This window comes from Bos grunniens, chromosome 4 (assembly GCF_055505025.1).
Source record: "Bos grunniens cultivar Pamir isolate PY7600 chromosome 4, Bosgru_T2T1.0, whole genome shotgun sequence".
NCBI classification, from domain to species: Eukaryota; Metazoa; Chordata; class Mammalia; order Artiodactyla; family Bovidae; genus Bos; species Bos grunniens.
In genome coordinates, this window is record NC_141168.1 from 58,832,652 (window position 1) to 58,857,056 (window position 24,405).

At 39.7% G+C, this 24,405-nt stretch overlaps 1 long non-coding RNA gene across 1 annotated transcript; it reads left to right on the forward strand.

Annotated features, from left to right (window-relative positions):
- The first annotated feature begins 11,053 nt into the window (after nt 1-11,053).
- On the forward strand, nt 11,054-21,062 carry LOC147374219 (uncharacterized). Its single transcript, XR_015162533.1, has 3 exons — nt 11,054-11,404; nt 20,200-20,299; nt 20,683-21,062. It is a non-coding gene; the product is annotated as an uncharacterized LOC147374219 (long non-coding RNA).
- Nucleotides 21,063-24,405: the final 3,343 nt, after the last annotated feature.

The window sequence follows — 24,405 nt, forward strand, 5'->3', positions numbered from 1 at the left end:
CAAGTGTCTAGAAAAGAGAGAAGCTGGAGGGGAAAGCCTGAGAGGACCTGAAAGGACCAATTTAAGTCAATGAAGAAATTTAGGACTTTGTTATAAAGGATTATTTTTTTAAAGTCAGGTTTACTGAAGTATAATTTTTACACAGTAAAATTCACCTTCTTAGAGTATAGTTCTGAGAGTTTTAAACATCACATATAGATGTGTAGTTACTATCACAATCAAGATATAGAACAGTTTCACCGTCTCGAAATTCTCTCTTGCTCCTTTTTAATCAACTCCTCCCTCACCTTTAGCGCCTAACAACCACTATCTTGTGTTCTGTCCTTCTAGTTTTGCCTGCTTTAAAGGATTTAATGAGAGAACTTAAAACGGGGGGTGGGGGGAAGGAACTGAGATTTTTTTTCCCTACACCCACTTACTTTCTAGACCCATCAATACATCATTTGCTGAACTTTTATTTATTATCTATTATGTGCCAAAGATTCTACTTACCTCATCTTTCATTTTTACAGCTTGTCCATGAGGAAAGTTATATCCCATTTTCCAGATGGGAGCTAAGAGTCAAAGAGGTGCCAAGCTAGTAAGACGCAGAGCCAAGATTCAAAATCAAAGTTGATCAAAAATGCCACCATGGCTTATCTCTGAGTGTTAGGATTATAGCTGATCTGTGCTTTCTTCTTTGTTTGTACTATCAAAGTTTTCAACAATAAGTTTATATTATTTTTGCAACCAGAAAAATTGCTTTCATAATATATGTATACACACACACACATACATACATACAAGGTTTGATTCTCTGTTGAGCAAAAAGGGGAAAGGTAGAAAAGAGTTTAAAAGAGGATAAAGAAAACACTCCTCTTAGGAACTGGCACTCAGAACTGAAAAACCAGAATCAAATTTACCAAAAGAACCAGAGCATAGCTTTGTTCTGTCTCTAGATCTCATCAGAGTCTAATAGCTCTACCTTTGAAAGTTCTGTAGCACAAATGCCCTTCCAAAGCACTGAAGACAAGCCCTGGAGGCCTGTAAAAACCCATTAGGCCACTCAGACCCAAAAGGCAATCCTCCTAAGCTTCTTCCTGCCTCATCTCCATGAGATCCAGTAGGAACAAGCTAACTCTCGTGAATGAATGAGAGCACAACAGCCTTTCACCACTCCAGGAGAGGCAGGAAAGTGAATAACTTAAGGCCAAGGCTAAAGGGGACACAGAACATCTTTTATTGTGGGGAAGTGGGGAGTTCTATTTTAATAGTCTATGTTGGGAGAATATTACTCATCACAGCACTGTAAGAAGACTCATGAGGACATCCTTTGGCCTTTAAGCAGAATCCAATTGTTGCTTGTTTCAAAAATATTTGAATAATCTTACAAAAGTGTATAAAGTACAAGATTGAAAAAAAAAATAGATTGGGTGCTGGGACTAGGTACTTGTATGCTAAGTCACTTCAGTCGTGTCTGACTCTGTGCAACCCTATGGATTGTAGCCTGCCAGGCTCCTCTGTCATGGGATTTCCCAGGCAAGAATACTGGAGTGGTTTGCCATGTCCTCCTCCAGGGGATCTTCCCAACCCAGGGATCGAACCCTCATCTCTTAAATCTCCTGCATTGACAGGTGGGTTCTTTACCACTTGCGCCATCTGGGAAGCCTGGGACTAGGTACTGAAATAGAAAAACAATAAACATTGACACCCGCCCCCACCTCACATGACACACAATTAATTCAAGAGGGATTGCTGACCTAAATGTAAAAGTCAAAACTCTAATGCTTCTGGAAAAAAATAGAGGAGAGTATCTTTACAACTTTGAATAGCAAAGTTTTCTTAGATAAGATAAGCAAAACCATTTAAAAGTTGATAGATTATACCAAAATTTTAAACTTTTATTCATAAAAAGACAGTGTTAATGAAACACAAAGAAATATATCATAGACTGATATAAAATATTTGCAAGACATACCTTTGACAAAGTTTTAGTATCTAAATTATATAAAGAACTCCTATATCAAACATTTGAAGAACCATACAACTCAATTTGGACTGACTTAAACAGACACTACACAATGGAAGATATATTAATGGCCTATAAGCAGTTTAAAAGATACTTAATATCATTAATTATCAAGGAAATAGAAATTAAAGCCACACTGAGATACTACTTTGTGCATGAAAAACTAAAATAATTTGAAAAAACAGAGTGGCAACACTAAATGTTGGGAGAACATAGAACAACCTGAACTCTCATGTGGTGTTGATGATATAATCACTTTGGGAAAAGGACTGACAGTTTCTTATGAAATTAGACATGCATCTACCCTATGACCCGGCAATTCCACTCCTAGGAATGTGGCCAGAGTTATAAGAAAACATATAGGGGTAAAGTGTATAGATGTTTGCAATTTACTTTGAAACACATCAAAAAGTAAGTGAAAAGAAGGATGTATATATGGACAGGCATGTGATAAAGCAAGTACAGCAAAAGGTTAATCATAGAATCTAGATGAGGGTATATGGGTGTTAATATAAAATTCTGTCATCTTTTTCTAGTCAACAAATTTTATAATGAAATATTGGAAAAAAATAAGTTAAGATTTAGGAGAAAAGAAAAGTAAAGTTCAGGCAAAAAGGATGAAACTGAAGTTAGAACCTTATATGGAATTATAGGTCTGTCTTATAGTTTTCTAAGAGCCAAAACAAAAGGGAAAAGCGGATGATGTGCAGGAGTGAAGGGGAAGAAATAAAAGCAAAGGAGGAAAAGAGCGAGATCTCATTTACATAGTTAACAATGCCCGTATGGTTGAAAAAAAATGTTCTAGTAAAACACCATTTTCCTGTTACAGGCAAGTTTTCATGAAGAAGGTACTGTGTGCATGTGGTTCTATTAATTAGGATAAGGACTTGAAACAGAGACCTTTACTTCTTATAAAGTAAGTATAGGTAAAGTAAAAAACTCATTCCTCTCTTATATAATAGTCTACAAGTAGTGCTCTATGGGGTCGCACAGAGTCGGACACGACTGAAGCGACTTAGCAGCAGCAGCAGCAGTGTTCTAGGGGGCTTCCCAGGTGGCCCGAGTGGTAAAGAACCCACTTCCCAATGCAGGAGACATAGGTTCGATCCCTGGGTTGGTAAGATCCCCTGGAGGAGGGCATGGCAACCCACTCCAGTATTTTTGCCTAGAGAATCCCCGTGGATGAAGGAGCCTGGCGGGCTACAATCCATAGGGTCACAAAGAGTCAGACATGACTGAAGTGACTTAGAATGCATACACAATGCTCTGGGACCAGAATGGTGACATTATTCAAAGGAAAATAGGTGGTTGGAGCTCCAAAATACTACAACATAGAAAAAGGCTGCAATTATTTTATCCAAGAAGAAATTATGTACAAAAATAGACTCAAGAATCTCTAAGAAATACTCTATCACTTGTCTTATTGATCTACTCCATTGTATGTTGCTGAATCCATTCCTCTCTGAACTGTATGCTACATAATAGAGCATATGTAGCTACATACTCGGAGAAGGCAATGGCACCCCACTCCAGTACTTTTGCCTGGAAAATCCCATGGACGGAGGAGCCTGGTAGGCTGCAGTCCATGGGGTCCCTACAGTCGGACACGACTGAGCGACTTCATTTTCACTTTTCACTTTCATGCATTGGAGAAGGAAATGGCAACCCACTCCAGTGTTCTTGCCTGGAGAATCCCAGGGACGGGGAAGCCTGGAGGGCTGCCGTCTACGGGGTCTCACAGTGTCGGACACTACTGAAGCGACTTAGCAGCAGCAGCAGCAGCAGCTACATACTAGAATGACAATACTAGCTTTCTTATACCATATTTCAACAATTCTGAGATACATAGTTTTTTCCCACATTTTAACATCTCTGAGATTGGCATGGGTCTTACAGTCAATGGCATGTCATTTTTTTAATTTCTTAATAGTATGTAAAATAATGGTGTTTCTTAAAATCAATGACATGTTACATTTAATAAGACAGAATTATCCAATGCTTCATGGTTCAAAGTATTTTCACCCTATTCAATTCTTACAACATCATATTTTGGTGAGATGGGTAGTTATTCCTATTCCAAATATAGACATTGAAATTCAGAGCATTTAAATGACTTCTCTAAGGTCCTCTGCTAGTTATAATAAAGCCATAACACTAATCTGAATTCTCTAAATTTGAAATGTCCTGCTTTCTCCCAATATTACACAAAATATTTAGAGAATGAAATCTCCATGGAAACAGGAATTTTATTTTATTCGCTACTTTAGCACTAGAGCAGAGAACATTACTTGGCACATAGCAGATAGTCAAATGTTTATTTAATGAATTAGTATTACAGAAGGGAATGAGAGGTCAGAATGGAAAGAACCTGTGGATTGTGGTGAGCTGGGAAGTTTACACAGAGGGTAGCTATCCTGCCATTATTTCTCTGCTTTGAGGAACTTATCATTCATCACACAAATAGCACCTACTTCATGGTGCCTTCCACAGGTTAAGTTAAATATATTCATTCCCAAATAACTTGAGAGGCAACCTAGTATAGTGCAAAGCATACTGATTTTTGCCTGAGAAAACCTTTGCATGATTTTAAATTCCTTCTGATTTTAACTACCTATTAGCAAAAAACTGGGAGAAATTACTTAGCTTCTGTTTTCTTACCCACAAAATTAGAAATAATAAAACCTACTGGACTGCATCATTGTGAAACTTAAACGAGACCAGAATGTGAATGTACCTGAAACATGGTAGGAGCTCAATAATAATACTGTAATTCTTCTCTCTTTCTTACATGTACATGCTCCACTTGAACTTGATGAATACTTCCATTTTTTAACTTCACATTTTTCTCCCCATGACTGTGTGTTTCTAAAAGAACCGCACCTCTCCAGAACCCAGGAGAGTGCCAGACTCATTCTAAATGCTCTTAAGTATTTTCAGAGTTTATTCATTCACTTATTGAATTCATAAATATTTATCATATTCCTATTATGTGCCAGGTTCTTTTCTAGTTGCTGACACTCCACCAATGGACAGAACTAATGAAAATCTCTGTCCCCTTGGAGGCAGATAACAATACAGGAATAAATAACATGGTGATAAGTCCTGTGGAGAAAAATAAATAAAGCAGAAAGGATAGGGATAGGAAGTGTGGGAGATGGTCAGGGGTGACTTTTTGTAACATTAATATCAGTATTAAAGAGTGTTAAAGAAAAGCCTTACTCATGTGGTGACATGTGAGCAGAGACTTCAAGGAAATGAGGAGAATGCCATCCAGTAATCTGGGTTAAATTAGAAGAGCAACATGAATATTTGTAGGAAAAATAAACAGATAAGAATAGAACATTCCAGAATGTGAGAACATTTGACCAAAAACCTGATAGACTTAAGTAGATGGCTTGCTTGGGCAATATAAAATGAACCAGTCCAACTGGAGTATCAGGACTTTGAATACCAGGAAAAGAATCTGTATTTTATCTTATAGACAATGGTGAACCACTGGAGCCTTTTATCCTAGAGGATGTGACAGAAACCAAACAGTACTACAGGAAGCTTAACCTGGTGGAGCAACCCCTGCAGAAAACATTAAAGGGAAAGGATAGCAGTTCCAGCATGGACATCTTGAGTTTGACACCACCACGGGTTTTCAATATCATGCTCAGAAAACAGTCGGAAATGCAGGCCTGGGGTCAAGAGAGAGTCGAGGGCTGAGCGACTTCACTTTCACTTTTCACTTTCACACAATGGAGAAGGCAATGGCAACCCACTCCAGTGTTCTTGCCTGGAGAATCCCAGGGACAACAGAGCCTGGTGGGCTGCCATCTATGGGGTCGCACAGAGTCGGACACGACTGAAGCGACTTAACAGCAGCAGCAGCAGCAGCCCATCTAAATCCCGACAGCTGATTGTAATCATCTTCCAAGAGTCATTGACTCTGTGAGCAACAAGCAGATCTTGTTAGAATTCTACCTCTGGCCTAAAAACTGGTAAGACATTACTCGTTGGAATTTTCCAAACTTACGCCAAGACTACAGATTCAAAGTCAGCAGTAATGAGAATGATATGCAGGACCTGACAGGGAGACACGCCAGAAATTTAAGTAGGGAAAAAACCTGAAAGGTGGGGCACAACGTGCCTTGGGAAGCTCAGACTCTTGAGAAATCTGGAAGAACATATATCATGCCAGATGCTTCAGCCTTATGGGAGGGCTTTTGTTTAAAAGTGTGCTATGTGAAATGATTTAGACACCCTTCAAAAAGCAGCATGCCAGTGATTCATCCTGTCTGAAAAAACATACAGCCCCTCACATTTGACTTTTCAATCTCACCACTGATTGGAAATAACAAAAGTGATCTCTTTGCTATTTGGAGTAATTTCTCTTTCACCCACCAACAAGCAGGATGGGGGAAGGGGTGTCTCTGAAAACTGGGGAGTGGGGTTTATACAGTTTGGAGAGAAAAGTTGCAGGAGGCAATTATAGCCTTATGTAAGATCCTTGTATAAAGACCACTCATGTGCCTGTGGCTATGTGACAGTGGAATCTGTCACTGTGGGTTTTTTAATTGAAAAAAAGGGGGGAAAATTACTTTATTGAAATAAACTTGATTCCTATCCACAAAAGCAAAGGGCTGCCATTAGTCTGGAATCCTAATCAGGTGTCTTGTGTGCCTATAATTAGCCACTGGCTCCTAGAAAGGAAAAAAGCAGGGCCTCCTTTACTTGAAGTGTATTTTCTTAGCCCTGGAATCCTTAAATATGTTGCTTACATAACCCCCAAAAGAATTTTTAAGACTATGTAACTCCTCACATATTTTAAGTTGTCATTGAAAATTTTTCATCAGAGGATAAGATGATGATAAATTGTAATTAAGATAAATATTTCATGACACTATTTGGTAAAATAGGTCATAACTTCCCAAAGAATAAAATACCTCAAATCTTAAGGAGGTCATGTAAAAATTTTATAAACCAGTTCTATCCAAATCCAAAAAATTTGCTTGTCTTGCAAGACATTCCAGTTAACTTTAAGAGAATCAGCATCACTGACTTACACTGTTCAGCTGTTCCAAATCTAGAGCTTCCCCACAGAGGTTCCCCAGTTATTCTATTCCTAATGCCAACTTCACTCATAACAGAAATACGAGTAAGACAGGCAAAGGAGGGAGGCTCCGTGCACGTAAGGAAGCTTGATTAACAACAAACAAACATGTCATTACCAAACCAATATTTCTTTATTGATTTTTACTTCTGTATGTATCTACAAAAAATGAATATTTTCCTACACAGCCAAAATAGCACTGTAGCACTTAATGAAAATAGCCTCTCCATGTTAAAATTTCTCACATGTCCCCCAAATCCCCTTTATGTGATGGTTTATACAATCCAGGATTCAATCTTGGGTGTATATTGCATCTGGTTGCTATATCCCTTAAGTCTCTTTTAATCTAGAACATACATTCTACACAGGGGTGATGTTGTCCACAAGGGAGTGAAAATTGGTTCTTAAGAGATGAAAAAACTGTTACTCTTTTTATGTAGAAAGCACAGTACATATAGTCATAAACATATATGTAGTATGACTGTAATATTGGATGGTGGCGAGACAGGAAAAAAATGTCTTAAAAGGCCTTAGTGGTTAGGGGGATGAACAATAATGAAAAAAAGGTTGAGAAATACTGATCTAGAATGATCCCTCTTTCATGATACCAATGGATTGACAAATTGGTATCTAAATCAGTATTTCAGTATATTCCCTCCTTGGTCCTAAAAGGTTTTCATAGCCCAGGGCAAAACCCTATTGTAAGATTTGGGTTGAGTAAGGTGGCAGACATGGAAATGTGCTGCTCAGATATCCCTCCAAGAAAAAACTTGCTGCCCAACTAGGTGGAATGTGTCTAGCTGAGATTCCTCGGTTTCTCAGTGGAGGTCCTACTCCCTGGAGATGACCCCCACCAATGAGCAAAGCTGCTGCACAGGGACCTGGCTGTTTCCACCCTACAGGAATACTTTGAAGGGGCAGTCTTGTCTTTCAGTTCAGTTCAGTTCAGTCGCTCAGTCGTGTCCGACTCTTTGTGACCCCATGAATCGCAGCATGCCAGGCCTCCCTGTCCATCACCAACCCCTGGAGTTCCCTCAGACTCAAGTCCATCGAGTCAGTGATGCCATCCAGCCATCTCATCCTCTGTTGCCCGCTTCTCCTCCTGCCCCCAATCCCTCCCAGCATCAGAGTCTTTTCCAATAAGTCAACTCTTCGTGTGAGGTGGCCAAAGTACTGGAGTTTCAGCTTTAGCATCATTCCTTCCAAAGAAATCCCAGGGCTGATCTCCTTCAGAATGGACTGGTTGGATCTCCTTGCAGTCCAAGAGACTCTCAAGAGTCTTCTCCAACACCACAGTTCAAAAGCATCAATTCTTCGGCGCTCAGCCTTCTTCACAGTCCAACTCTCACATCCATACATGACCACAGGAAAAACCATAGCCTTGACTAGACGGACCTTTGTTGGCAAAGTAATGTCTCTGCTTTTCAATATGGTATCTAGGTTGGTCATAACTTTCCTTCCAAGGAGTAAGCGTCTTTTAATTTCATGGCTGCAATCACCATCTGCAGTGATTTTGGAGCCCAAAAAAAATAAAGTCTGACACTGTTTCCCCATCTATTTCCCATGAAGTGATGGAGCTCCCCAATTATCTGGCAGAGATGTTTTGGGATCCTTATTATAGTCTGGCGACTCCAGCTGCCCAATCCTGCTTTCTCCTTTTTTCTTTCATGAGTGCTACTTCCCTGTAGAACATTTGCATTCTGAACTCTCAGCATCTTCTTCCTGGAGAACCAAACTGGCTTATTCTTAGCAGATCATGTTTATGAAAGAATTAGGAGGTTGAAGATTTGGAAATTGATTCCCTTAAAACTGTATCCTCGAATTCTTCCCCTATCCCAGATGTAAGGAACTAATCAAGGTTCAATTAGAAAAGCAGAACATTAGGAAATATATATATTTAATATGGGATTTATTATAGGGATGTAAAATCACACAACTGGGGGACCTGGTTACACAGCTTATGTGAGCCTTTTGGTTCTGTGTTTGGTGCTGAAGCCTGAAATCCTCAGAGAAAGCATTTGGGAAAGAAAACTATGAAGTGAAGAAAGCAAGGGCCTCTGAGCCACCAGTTTTCATGATGTGGTAATTTCTAGGAGAAGCTGGTGTCCTTCATCAGGGAGCTAAACACGTATCTGGTCCAGGAGTTGGGGAGGTTGAAGAAGCTGGAGGCCTGGCTTCCCTTCCATCCCAACACAAGCCAGCAGGTCAGCCACGACACGAATCAACTGTAACAGCACCTGTGCCTACAGCAGCCTTCCACGTGCAAAACAAATCGAGCTGCTGCTCCACTGAGTCACATCCCAGTTCACGTAACGTGTCTCTTAAAGCCCACACTAACCTGGGGCTACATAGGCAAGAGAGTGCCCCGTGCCCTAGTTACAGTTTAGCTGAGTTAGTACGAAAATCCACCCAGTAGGGGGTCTCCAAACCCAGTTTAAGGACTGCTGACTAAACCAATGGCAAAGTGTCACAGAGCCTTTCTAAAAGTTGTGCTTGGGAGTTTAGGATTAAATTTCTAGCTTTGTTGTGTATCCCAGAAGTGAATGTGCTAAACCTAAAACTCTATCAGCAAGGGAAGCTATTAGTCATTTACACCGGGACTAGAGTATGTGGAGGGGTAAGGGGAAGTTTTCAGTCTTATAGGCCTGCGTGTGGCGCTGTTGAGTGCTAACCTCTTTGAATTTCAGTTTCTTCCTCCATTAAAGGGGCTAATAATCCCTACTTTGATGGATTCGATGAGGATTACATTACAGTAGCCTACAGGAAACCCAAGTGTACATTGCCTGCATATAGTAAATGCTTAGTAAATGTCAACTATTCTTTCAAGAATGTCAAAGCTTCCAGATTAATAAAAGTATGTTGAGATATTAGATCTGCTAACTCTCTAGAGGATCAGACAAGTCAAAGTCTGCTTAAGCCATGGTTACAACTCACAGAACCATCAGTTTGTGCCCCATAAAACTAGAGTTCTCCATGTCCTTGAGTTTCAAGAGTAGGAAGGAAAATTCAGAGGGTCCGATTAGTTAGCTTTCTACTGATGAAGGCCATCAGTAGCTGCAGGCAAAGACAGCAATCAATAGGAAACCAGGCTTCATGCTGGTATTGCAATTCAATATGTCCCGAAGGCAGGGGCCTCCTTCATGCCTCAGAGAGTTGAAATTGACCTGAGAATTATGAAGGCAAATAAAGTTATGAAGGATGAAAGAAGGTCATGCCTGTCCTCTCATAATTTGATTCTCTTCATCCCCTGCTCTCTTACACCAATATATAACTTAAGGGCCACAAACATCCTTCATGGTCAGAATGCACTTTGTCCTGAATTAGTCAACAATCTGGTTGCAAGAAACAGAAACCCAGGCTTCCCTGGTGACTCAGTGGTAAAGAATCTGCCTGCCAGTCCAGGAGACACTGGTTTGATCCCTGATCCAGGAAGATCCCACATGCCATGGAGCAACTAAATCTGGGCGCCACAACTACTCAGCCTATGCTCTAGAACCTGGGTAGGGCCCACATGCCCTAAACCCAGTGCTCGCTAACAAGAGAGAGACCACCACAATGAGAAACCTGCACACCACAGCTAGACAGTAGTCCTCACTCTCTGCAACTGGAGAGAGCCCATGCAGTAAAAAAAAGACCCAGCACAGCCAAAAATAAAGAAATAAGTAAATCATTTTCTTTAAAAAATAAACAGAAACCCAAGTCAAACCAGCTACAAACAAACAAATAAATAAACAAGGATGAAAGAAAAAAGGAAAGATGGAAGGAAGGAGTAAGATTACTATTTATCAGTTTATTTTTATTTGGTTCATGCGAAAGGAAGTCCAGGAGGAGTGGACCTCAAAGGATTACAGAGACTTAGCAATGCAGTTATATCTCTGTCTCTGTTTCTCTCTCTTTCTCTGTCCACTTGCTTCACTTCTCTGTTCTGTTTACGTTATCTCTTACTGCAGATGGGCTTGCCCTACCTTGCTGTGGGGAAGAAGAAAAGCATGATTCAGACCATTACTGGTTGTATCATCTCAGTCTAATGATAACAACCTCTTTCCCCAAGACTGATATAAAGTCCCAGGGAAAAGACTCTAATTGGCTCAGCTTGATGCACAGACACATTTCTAGCCAATCCCTGTGGCCAAGTAGATGGAACTACGTTGGTCAAGTCTGGATCTCAGGTTCAGCAGGCTGAAGACTGGTTTGGCAACCCATGAAATCTGCAAGAAGGGGTGGATCATTGCTCCCAAATGAAATAATATACAGTACTGGAGGAAGATGGGGAGGAGATGCTGCATAGACACAACTGACAGGTATCCATTCAAGATCCTTTGTGTTTCAAGGTTTTGTTTTCAAATAAATGTTTCTTTCAGAGACAGAGACTTTTACAGTTGCAAAGAAAAAAACTCTTTGTTGGTAGAAAGAGGAGAAAATGTGCAGGAGGGAGGAGCTAGGGGAATAAGGTTGTTATTAAAACTCTTTTGGAAAGTATATCATGTCTTTGACTTCAGGTATTTATCTGTGGGAGTATGACTCTCATATTTTCTTCTAGAGCCTTTAATCTCAGTATCTAAGCCTCAGGGGGTAAGAGTAGCACCTACCTTGTAGTACTTCTATGAGAAATAGATGAATTAATGCAAGTAAAATATGTAGTGTAATACCTAATCATGGAAAGCTATTTTTATAAATAGAAATGTAATTTCTGTTTACTTATATAGCACCGATTTCCCCACTACACATTGAGGGCTCTTGGTTGCAAATAGTTGCAACTCTCTGCTTAGGATTCTTTTTCTGGCCCAGAGAGACTCATTTGGACAGCGAATGCCCCCCATATCAACTCTCAACTGACAGGAGTTAGTGGATAAATACTCCAGCTTCCTCATTCCTCAGTGAAATAACTCTGAGTTCCCCAGCATGACTGCACTCCAACTGATTCATCTGAGAACATACCCCTTTTTTGGCTTCTTTTCCTTCCATCTGACTACTTTCACTCCCCTAATGGTGTTTTCTGGAATCGCCTCCTAAATAAACTACTTGCACTTGAATTCTAATATTAGGATCTGCCCCTGGGGAATCTAAACTTTGAAAAAAAAAGTTTTTGAAAGAAAATGCACCACAATGTTCTGCATCATTATTCTGTGACTAGTGGGATTACAAAATATAAATTATAAATCCTTTTGTCATCTATATCTAAAACTTTTTTTCACAAATATGAACATGGATAGCAACTGATTATTGAAACATTCTAAAACATTACACTTACTTTTAGTTTCTTCAAAACCTGAGCAGCTTTTCCTTCTGTTAATAATTCTAACTCTATGTAACTAATAAATAAGTCTTTTTTTACACCTGCTTTTTACACTCACTAAGTCCATGCCCAGCCCTATGCCTTTACTCATACTTTATCTAACACTTTCTATTACCTCTTCAACAAGCCCCCACTCCCAATTCATTCCAGCCCATAAGCCATTTTGTGTCCATTTATTCTACGTATTACTTAATTGACGTTATTAGCTCTTCCCATACTTTGCATCATTTTAAAGAGATACATGTAAAATACTGCTTTTCTATAGGCCTCTCAACTTTCTAGAATATTTGGATCAGAAATAGAACTACTTTCAACACAAAAATGGTGTTAGACCAATTCAAGATAAAATACTCCCTCCCCAATTATTTACGATAATATCTGAGCTGCATCTGCTGTTTCAGTCTTTAACAAAGAAGCTGTTTTACAGAACCACAGCAATGGGGGAAGAGAAGGAAAGAACAGAAGCTGGCTCTGATGCACTCATTCCACCATCCATAAATGATCTTTTCATGAGGACACAGCCGATAAGGAGAGAAAGAAAGACAAAAAGCATTCTTGACTGTGGAATGGAATAGCAGCTCCCCCTCTGTGTCTGATTCAGTTGCTCAGAATGGCTTTCTTATGGCTGCGCCTCTTGTGAATTATGAGTCTCTCTCCCTTTCTCTTCCCCCCAGGCTTCATATTAAAGACAAGACGCAGCTGCCAGGGCCTCCAGAGATTTCCCAGCAGTCTACTATGGTGAAATAAAATACCATGTTATGCTGGAAAACTAGCCAGTCCTTTTTTCACATGGGCTGTGCTATCTCATGGCCTGGATAAAGGATTCCAGGCCTGGACACTTACTACTTTTTCTGAGATTTGTGGGATGACCTTCTAAACGACAATACTCAATCTTTCTGTGCTTCAGCTTCCTAGCATGATATTTATAATTACCTCCTAAAGAGACTATATACATTTGTATACCATTGGAGCAACTATTTTACTTTCAAGGAGGGAGAGGTTCTGTGGCCCTGTTGCCACAGATGACTTGGGACTTTGATAGGCTTGCAATCTTCTTTATTTGCATCTTTTGTGTCATTGCTACCAGAAGGATTGCATTATATAAATGGGCTGAGGTTTATACATAATGATTGGTTGAACTGCTTCTGATATTTCAATCTTAGCTTTATCTGCCCAGAGGAAAATGGATCCAGCTAAAATAGGTTTGTAACCTTACATGGAGTATGCTAGTGAAATGTTGGAATATGCTGGTGAAATCAAACTGGAGACTATCTTTAGTTAAACAGTTAAAACCCTATCACAGACTGAGGCTGAAAGTAAACATGATGCCCCATGTTTTTCTCATATCCTGATTTCAGTCTTTAAATAATAGAATAGACTTCAAATCCCAGCAAAGGCTGGGGTAAGCCTATAGACAAGGAGAAGGAAGAATGTGAGAAATTACTGAGTTGTTGTTGATGACAGTAGCTCTCCAAGTGTGGACAGACAGTTCTCCATGCACATTCCTTTCTCCCTCTTCTGTTTCACCCTGCTTATTAGCTAGCAAATAGAATCAATAAACACCCTTCCTCTTGTATATACTTTGTTTTCAGAAGGTTTTAATAGATTAAAATCATCAGGTGCAAAGTATTGAATTTCTTTCTAACCTCTTTGTGGGGTGTACATGGAAGAATAGGTAAGGATCCAGTTAGTCATACGAAGGTTAATTTTTAATATGCAATTGGATAAATAGGTCCCTTTGGAAGTACCCAAGGAAAATCAGAAAGTAGTTCAGTTTACCAACTGAGGGGCAAAGATGGAATCTTAATCATTTTTCTATCTTTTTGCATGTTCAGTCACTTTAGTCGTGTCCGACTCTGCAACCACGTGGATTGTAGTCCACCAGTCTGCTCTGTCCATGAGATTTTCCTGGCAAGAGTACTGGAGTGGGTTGCCACTTTTTTCTCCAGGGGATCTTCCCGACCCAGGGATTTTGTAATTAGTGTTCAATAAATATAGTTGGGTTGAATTTTTTTAGTTTTTAAAAAATGTTTGTTCATTTGGCTGTGCCAGGTCTGAGTTGTGGCATGCAAACTCTTAGTTGTGCCATATGAGAACTAGGTCCCTGACCAGGGATTCGACCTGGGCCCCTAGCACTGGGAGTGCAGAGTCTTAGCCACTAGATCACCAGGGAAGTCCCTGGGGTTGAATTATTAAATTGAAATTATCCATGCCTATCTTGAAGAACATCATCTGCAAGGAAATATTTTATTAAATGCAATGAATATATAAACTATACCTTGAACTTTTCTCCTTTTCAGTTGTGAGGTTAAAATGCTTTCCAAGTATAACTTATTAATTTTTCAAGTTGTAACTATCTCTAAGGAAGGAAATTAACACCATTCCATTTTACAGATGTGAGAACTGAAGTGGGAACGTGCTCTGGCCAGCATGAGTCAGTGAGTCAGAGTCAGAATAGAATGATGTGAAAATGGGTTCAGAGGGAACAGAAATGAAGCCTATCATCTACTTTGAGGTACCTTTCTCTCTCTTTCCCCTCTGACTGTGTAACAACTTGGGAAGGCCTAGCATTGCCTTCTGGTACAATGGGAGAAACTTTCTCCTGCCCATCAGAGGGGTAGGGCAAGGAGGAAAATGTCTGGACTCAGTCAGGACAGAGCCTCTGTATAGTTCCCCACTACAGACCCCTCATCCACCCCATACACTCTGAGGCCTACCTAACTTGACACTTGGCTTGGCCCTAGTGAACCCTGGTCAAGTGAAAGAATGCATGAATAGAAGCCTTGTGACTCCAATTTAGGCATTTGAACCATTGAATCAGTATATTTAAAAACGGCACAGTCATCCCCTCTAAAAGCCGTCTAACATCATTTATTTTTAACTGTCCCTGCAAAAACAGCAATGAGAATCTCTCCAGATGTCATATAGGCCCATATACATTAGATTCTAGTGATACCCTTTTTTAATAAACAGATACCTAAGTAAATAAATAAACACAAATACCATATATGAGGAAGGGTCTTCAACACAGTGTGAAGTGAGAAAGTTTTAAAGCAGTCCATTCACTGGGCTACATGCTTTTAAATGCATTATCTCATTTGATCCTCACAAAAATCTGAGATGGGTGTTCTTTTTTGCTCCTTTTTATAGAGACAGAAACTAAGATGGAGAAGATAAGTAACTTTCCCAGAATCACACAGCTTGAAAATGAAGATTTAAAACCAAATCTGTTTGAATCTAGAGCCTGGCATCTTACTGCCTCTCTCTGGTTCTTACCCCCATGCTGGCTTTTTGAATCCTCTCTTCCTTCTCTTCTGTCCCTTTTTTCTCAATTTCTGTATCTGTCTGTTCTCTCTCTCTCTTCTCTCTTTTCTTTCTCTCTTTCTCTCCTGCCACATATGATAAATAGCTTTCTTCACATTCTCCAAAGGGTCCATGATTTAGAAAAGTTTCATTGCCAGAGAGTGTTGCCAGGCCCAGATTCACAGGCCCAGCAGGATGTCTACAATTCCAGCCACCAGGCCATTGCATCAGGTCATTGCCCAGCTGCTGAGCACACCCCAGACTCACAGATGCTGCCTGGACTGGGGCTGTTCGTGCGTTTTGTCACTGGGATTTGAAAATGGCAATTATTAACTTTAGAAGCAGTGTTCAGAAATGGCTGCCACTTAGATTTTGTCAACTAGTTTGTATGAACATGGGTTATCAATATAAATAATTTGCATCAGAGATTTGCTTGGGTTCTCCTGTAGAGACCCTCTTCATGCTCCAGAAATTATGAACATCAAAAGATTATCCAAGCAGCAGTGGCATGTCTTGCAGAGAGCTCTCCAATACAGGTGTGCCTCAGGTCACGTCCTCGTGTCTCAACCCTTCTGCTCTCAGTGATGGGGGCTAGACTATCCTTGACAGAGATGAAAACAGCCCAGCATGGAACTTGGACCCCAGTAGCAAGGATTTTTCAAATGTTCACAAGGATAACAGTAAAGGATAGAACACAACCTAATAGTACCCTTTCAGAGCAATGGATAAGGAGTAGTAATGATTTCTTTAAAGAGAGAAAATCCCTAAGTTGTGTGTGATGTTCTTTTTTTTTTTTTTTTAAGAGGTTGGAGAAAAGAGGAAACCATAGAGCATACTCTGAGATGGGCAGCCTTCCAAACATCACAATTACTTCTGTGGAAAAGCAGAGCTAAGACTGAGAGGGTAAAAGTCCAGAAAGTCAATGGCCGGGCTGGATTTGAAACTTGTTTTGTGCATCTGGAGATAAAGAAGTCAAGAGGCCAAGGAAAGAATAGAGTTAATGACCCACATGGTAGTCAATGAGTGATCCTGGAGCGGTGGCTGCTACTATGGGAAGAGTACAGAGGCTGAGAATTGGAGAATCAACCACTAACATGGAAGGGTCCTTGGGCTGAGACCTTTCCATGGTTTATTTTGTTTTACTATAAATCATTTACTTAATACACTGTAGTTCTTAGGATAGTACACTCTGTATTAATTTATGACCATTATCGAGTTGAAAGAGAAAACACAAAGTTTGTATACGAAAGAAAATATGTCTCAAATTGTTTTCTTTAGATCCAGGACTGAATGTAGGAAATGAATGCCAAGACTCATTATTTAAGGGTTGCCTAAACTCTAACAGTTTTCAAATGATCTTAAATCCCAGTCAAATTGGCAATGGAGTAGTTTAACCCCCCCCCTCCAAAAAAAAAACCATCCTACTTTTTGTAAATGTCTATCCATCCTAACTTTAAAATATTCTCAAACATTTTGGAAGAACGCAGAGTTAGGGAGTTCAGTAGCTTGGTGAGAGAGTTGTAAGAACTTGACCCTCTTCAATACATGTTCATCAAAAACTCAATTTTTTCAGTAGAACATTTATTCTTCTAATTCATTTTCCACTTGCAATCCTATCTCTTAGATGGGATGTTTCAAGGAATGATTTAAAAAAAAAAAAAAGAAAGCCATAATGCAACCATTTCTCTGAAAAAGAAGTTTGTACTACATTTGCCCTTTATCTGATTGCAATTATCTTTCTCCAAAAAAATCTTGCTAGAACTTGCAAAGTTCTATAGAAATTGGTATGAAGTAGTCAGGCAATGGCAAGTACAAGAGTGAAAGAAAATAGCAAGTTCTGATTTTGAAAAGTATTTACATAGATTCCAGTGCATTCCAAACACATAAAGAATAAACTTAGTAGGGAAAGGCATTCCATGCCCAAAGCTGAATCTTTGAAACTGGGATCTGAGAAAAAGAAACACTTCATGTTACTGCTAAGCATAGAGAAACAGACCAGATATTATAGGCCTAAATGAAGTGTTCCTGGAAGATTCGTGAGAGAGAAGGACAAACATCCACCAAGTAGATACTTCTCATAAGGACATGCTTTGCAATTTAAGCATTTTTGAACTTGCAATGGAATTTTAAAGCCATCCAGAAACAACAGATGTTTGAACGCAAATGATCCAACGTCTTGATGCCAAAATTAGGGCTCTGATGAGGAACGTTAGAATTGTAACATATGAAGAACTACTTCAGGAACTCTTCTCCAGGGGAACAGTTGAAAGAGATTTATTCTGTGACTTGCTGACCCATCCTTAATCTGTGCCCGTTTATACTCTAAGTGATAAATATTTCTGTCAAATGGAAACAAATTAAAATGCAAGTCTCTTTCTTGAATTATGAAACTGGGAGGAAGACTCATCTAAACTTTTACATATGAAGACTAATAATAGGATATGGTTGAACATACACAGCACAGAATTATCTAGATAATTTAGTAGTTGTAAGCAGCAAGTCAGATATTTCAAACAAGCCCACAAAAACTGGCCAGTATCAACTCCCACCAACAATAAATAAGCAGACTTCACTTTGCAAGGTAACTTTATCCCCCAGATTAACTAGGTCACAGATAAATGCCAAATCTCTGCTTTTATTTAGTTTTAAGGATATATTGAGGTTTTTGTATAATGCTAAAGCAAGATAGTTGTTTTCTCATAGGCTTGTCAGATCAACTTTTCCCCCACCTCTCTCTGTTAAACAAGTAAATGCAACTTAGACATCAAATCCCCTTATTCAATTTTCAAAGAAACTTTTTGTACATCCCACTTATCAACTCTACTTCCCAACAAGGTAGAAAGATTCATTGGTTTCCAGGAGGATGTTAGCATATTTCTTATTTCAACCACATAGATACTCTAAAATAGCTCCTGTAAGGAGACAGTGGCAGTATGGTCATGGTTCTAAAACGGAGCCAGGAGCTCAAACTGAAACTGCATTTTAAAAATAGCATAGCAGCTATGATTATAATTTAGCTCCACAGCATGTAAGCGTGGTATGAACAGGAAACGGGAATACATCTTCTGAGCCTGATAAGATTCTCTAATGTAAGACATATGCTCTGTTTCTTAGCTGGAGAACTAGACCCAGCCAGAAAGAAGAAAAGCATATATGTTTATCTTTAACCCAAAGATTAAACCTATCAACCTTGGAAGACTTTTTGAATTACTGTTGAATTAAGTGATGAAGTCAAAAATTGTGCAGCATAGATTTCAAATGCAAAAAAGAAAAAATATTTCTAGAAAACTGAATATTTGAAGTAACTTCCAGAGGAAAATTAATTAAGTGAGCTATGCATCCCAAGACTGTTATCTCAGTGTAGCCTCCATAGGGCAGAGACACTCCTTAGAGAAATCAGTGCTAATCAAGGGGACACTCCTGACAAAAGAATCTCCATTGTTTATAAAAGGCCAAAGATGAATTCACTAAGGAGCGTGTGTTTTAAAAACATTCTACAATATCAATAATTATTCCTAATTCTACTTATGACAAATAGAAACATGGCAAAATGCCCTTGAGATTGCTCTTCCATTCTAGGAAGGAACTGATGGTTTCAACATATATTTCCAGGTTAGCGTTGTAGAGAAAATATAAGATAAAGAAAGCAACATTACTCAGCAGTTGATACATGACAGTACATCAAAGTACATATGGACTTACTACATCACCCAAGCTTATAGTCAACATTAGGAACAGTGAAAAGGAGCTGATACCAATGCCTATCATCAAAATACAAAATTTGATTTATTACCCTTTGATGCAAATTGTAGTAAAGAAAACCTATAACAGCTGGAAAAGAAACAAACAAACAAAAAGTAGTTTCTAGGCTCTATTACTTTACAAGCAGAAGGCTAGGGAAATTTGTCTGGTTATTCAGAATAAGCATGAATTTGCTCATTAAACAAAAATGTATCAAGTGCTTCCTTTGCATGAGGCACTGTTGTAGTTGCCAGGGATCTAGCAGTAAGAAAGACAGCGAAGGAGCTTACATTCCAGTAGAAGTCATTCAATAAATATATAAACAAGAGACTGTGAAGGGTAATGAGTGCTGTTAAGGGAATGAAAGGGTGATGTGTAGAGAAAAACAAAATAGGTGGGGACTATTTTAAGTAGGATGGTCAAACAAAGGTTTGCTTGAGTGGAGACTTGAATAAAGAGAAGCCAAATGGGTATATACAGGAGAATGTTCTAAGTGTAGAGGCAAAGCTAGTGCCAAAGGTCCTAAGGTCAGAACAAAGTTTAACTTCTTCAAGGAAACGAATTTACTGAGGTCAAAATGTGGTGCTTGATAGGGAGATGGGAAGAGAGGTGGTTGGGAAGGCAATAAGGGGTCAGATTGTACAGGACCTGTTGTTGTACCTTGGTAAGAGGTTAGAATTTCATTTAAAGAACAGTGAAAAGTCACTGGAGAATTTTATGTGACCTTGATTTATTTTTAATTATAAAATATTTCAGGTATCCAAGAATGTATGGATAACAAGAGAATGAATATCTCAAGAAATCAGACTCTGTTGAAATCCCCCCCTTTTGAACCTAATCCCCTTTCTCTTTAAAGGTAACTCCTATTCTGAATTTTATGTTTACAATTCTCATGCATGTTTTGTGCTTTTACCACACACACACACACACACTCATACATATCCATAAACAGTATGTATAACACTGCCTTGGTTTTTTAAAAAACTTAATGTGTAATTGGCTTTGCATGTTTTCAAACTTTACATGAATGGCACCATACTGTATCAATTCTATGACTTGCTCTTTTTCCCCTCTGTTATATTTTTTTTGAGATTTGCTCATTCACATAGAGTTCTTCTTATTCATTTATATTTACAATTGTTAGTATTCTCTTATATTAAAATACTGCAATTTATTCATCCTTTGGCTGATGGGCATTTATGTTGTCTTTAATGTTTCTATTCATATCTCCCTGAGCAGGTAACGGAATATAGAGAGACAAGAGTGGAAACGTGTAAACCAGTTGAAAGACTCTTCAGAGTGCAGCAGAAAGCCAGCGGTGGCTACAGTTAAGGTAACAGCAACTGAAATGAAGAGACAAGGAGAAATTTGGTATATATTTTGGAAATGCAGCTGATTGGACTTTCACATAGATTTAATAGGAAGGTGGAGTTGCAGAGAGAAGGTAAGAAATCGAGGAATAATCCTAACTTTTGGTCTTAAGCTATTTTTGAGGCATCTAAAGGCCCAAATCTTAGAACTTCATAAAGTAACATGTGATGTGATATCTTCCTTCTCTAGTGCCTTGAAATGTACAAAATTTTGTTGAATGAATAAATAATGGAGTTTATAATTGGTTCTCTATGGTACATTGAGATTATATTGAGATTTACTTACACGGCAATCTATAATATTTTCAGGTAAAATGAAATGAATTGGGGTTTTGTTAAAATAATCAAAGGGGGGCTATTTGTATTTGAGGGTTTTTAGTAAAACAAGATTGACTCTATATTAAACATTTTTTTAAGCTGAGTGATGGGTATATGGGAATTGCACTTTTGTAAATGTTTGAAAATTATCATGATAAAAAGTTTAAGAACAGGTAAGAAAAAAATTTTAACTGTTTTCTCATCAAGATGAGAGTTGTCTCAATATGGCTCTTCAAATAAACATCCAAATACATAATAACCACTCCTCGTAAGAACGTTGTCCAAGAATTCAGGAAGTCCAGGCAAAGTTAATAACCTTTTGGGATTTATGAACTCCTTTGAGAATTTGATGAAATATGTGAGCACTTTTCCCAGGAAAAAAAAAAAAAACACAGATATACAATTTTGCATAAATATATCAGGTTGCTCTTTACTTTTTTTTAAAGCTGTTGTCATAAACCAGGTTAAGAAATCCAAATAGATTCAGGAAAAGACCTCACTGAAGTTCTGACTTTAGGACTAGAAGTTCTCAGGTAATTTGTTAAGATGGAATTTTGTCCTATTAGTTTTTTTAACGTTCAGCTTTCCACACTTGGTGCTTACATTCCTACCTAGAGTTTGTGGTTGGATGATTGAAGTTTGAGTCTTGTCTTTGTCACTTTCAAGCTATATGATCCTGGAAAAATCACTTAACCTTTCTAAGTTTCAGCTTCTCTGAAATAACACCAAGTGTTACTGGTGATAAAAATGAGCTAATATAATGGAAAGTCCTTTGTAAGATTTAAAGAGCACTATCAGTTCAATTCAGTTCAGTTCAGTCGCTCAGTCGTGTCCGACTCTTTGCGACCCCATGAATTGGTGGTAAAAATTTATGCTTCTTATGTGCCAAGAACTCTTCTAAACATTTTAAGTACTATTATTAACCTCACTTTTACACATGAAGAAACTGAGACACAAAGAAATTAAGTAACATGCCTAGTGTCATATGGCTCATCAGGAGTTGAGTTAGAATTTGAGCCCAGTCAATCCGACTCTCCTCTCGGCTGTTCCTGCGCCGTCGCAGCCTGGCACTCTGGGCCGCTGCCCCTGACCTCGGACGTGGGGTAGCTCCTCTTGGTCGCCGCCCCTCGGGCATGGGGTCCTCCCGGCTTCTGCCCCTGACCTCGGACGTGGGGTAGCTCCTCTCGGCCGCTAAGCGCTAAGTGCGCCGGTCGCAGCCGCCCGCGCTAAGGAGCTACCCCACGTCCGAGGTCAGGGCGGCAGCCGAGAGGAGCTACCCGCTCCGAGGTTAGGGGCTGCGGCTGGGAGGACCTACCCCACTCCCGAGGCCAGGGGCGGCGGCCGGGAGGACCTACCCCACTCGCGAGGCCAGGGGCGGCGGCCGGGAGGACCTACCCCACTCCCGAGGCCAGGGGCGGCGGCCGGGAGGACCTACCCCACTCCCGAGGCCAGGGGCGGCGGCCGGGAGGACCTAACCCCACTCCCGAGGCCAGGGGCGGCGGCCGGGAGGACCTACCCCACGGCCGAGGCCAGGCGCGGCAGCCTGGAGGAGCAACCCCACCTCCAAGGAGCGGTGGCTGCGCGGGCGCAGGAGGGCCTAGAGGAGCTATTCCACGTTCAAGGTCAGAAGGGGCGGCGGTGAGGAGATACCAGATAAGGAGCAGCGGTGGGGTATCTCTTCACGGCTGCTCCAGCAAAGCGCAAGAATGAAGCAGGGCAAAGACTAATAGAGTTTTGCCAAGAAAATGTAAAAAGTTAACAGACCCATGACTCAAGCTTTGTCGATCAGAAAATGTCACCCAGAGAAATGGTATGCAAGTGATTTTTAAAAGACCAGAATTCCCCATAGAACTTTAATGATTAATTTCTTTTGTTGTGAGATTTCACATTCAGAGCTAGGATCTGAGTCAAAGCACAAATTTCCAGGTAAAACACAAGGATCTGGGAAAAGTCAGCCAGCATGGAGTTGTTCCTGGTTGCTTTTCTTGTGGTTTATCTTCTGGATATCGATGAATCTTCAGCCACCTATGTGATCATCACATACACATCACAAATACAAAGCACTCCCCAAAATTCCAGTGTCACAAACATCCTTGTGGAAATTATGCCCTCCAATTTTTGCTTCTTATCTTCATTTTTCTAAAATGAAATAAAATATCCTTATCTGTTCACAGACATTTAGACTCCTAAGTGGTATGAGTGACAATACTCTTAAATATTTCCCAATTTGAGTGGACAGAGGCAAAACAAGGCAGGAGAATTGAGGTTGGACAGTTAAAACTAAAGATGTCCCACTGTAGAAGAACCATTTGAATCTCTGCAGCCATGAAATTAAAAGATGCTTACTCCTTGGAAGAAAAGTTATGACCAACCTAGATGGCATATTGAAAAGCAGAGACATTATTTTGCCAACAAAGGTCCAGCTAGTCAAGGCTATGGTTTTTCCTGTGGTCATGTATGGATGTGAGGGTTGGACTGTGAAGAAAGCTGAGTGCCGAAGAATAGATGCTTTTGAACTGTGGTGTTCAAGAAGACTCTTGAGAGTCCCTTGGACTGCAAGGAGATCCAACTAGTCCATTCTGAAGGAGATCAGCCCCGGGATTTCTTTGGAGGGAATGATGCTGAAGCTGAAACTCCAGTACTTTGGCCACTTCATGCGAAGAGTTGACTCATTGAAAAAGACTCTGATGCTGGGAGGGATTGGGGGCAGGAGGAGAAGGGGACGACAGAGGGTGAGATGGCTGGATGGCATCACTGACTCAATGGACGTGAGTCTGAGTGAACTCCAGGAGTTGGTGATGGACCGGGAGGCCTGGCGTGCTTCGATTCATGGGGTCGCAAAGAGTCGGACATGACTGAGCGACTGAACTGAACTGAACTGAATCTGACTCTAGAGTGTACATTCTTAATCTTTAAACTGTGAATTTTAGTATTGTTCACCCTGTATATAACACCCCTCCACTGCTCCATGATATTATATTATGCTCATCAGATGAATACTATCAACCTAGGACTGAGAAAGAAACTGTAATTCAAAGTAGCAGCCAAATTCCAAGGGGAAAAATGATGCCATCTTGTTTTATTTTTTAATTTAAAAAAATTAAAGTTTTTAATGAAAATTAAATTTTTATGTTTTTAATTTTATTCTGTTTAATATTTATATTGTAAGATTTGATTTGATTGAAGTTCTTTTTTTGGAGCTGTTGTTAACTCCAGAATTGGGGCAGAGAAAATAAAAGGTGAGTCTGGAGCACCTTGTGATGACAGTAAGAAA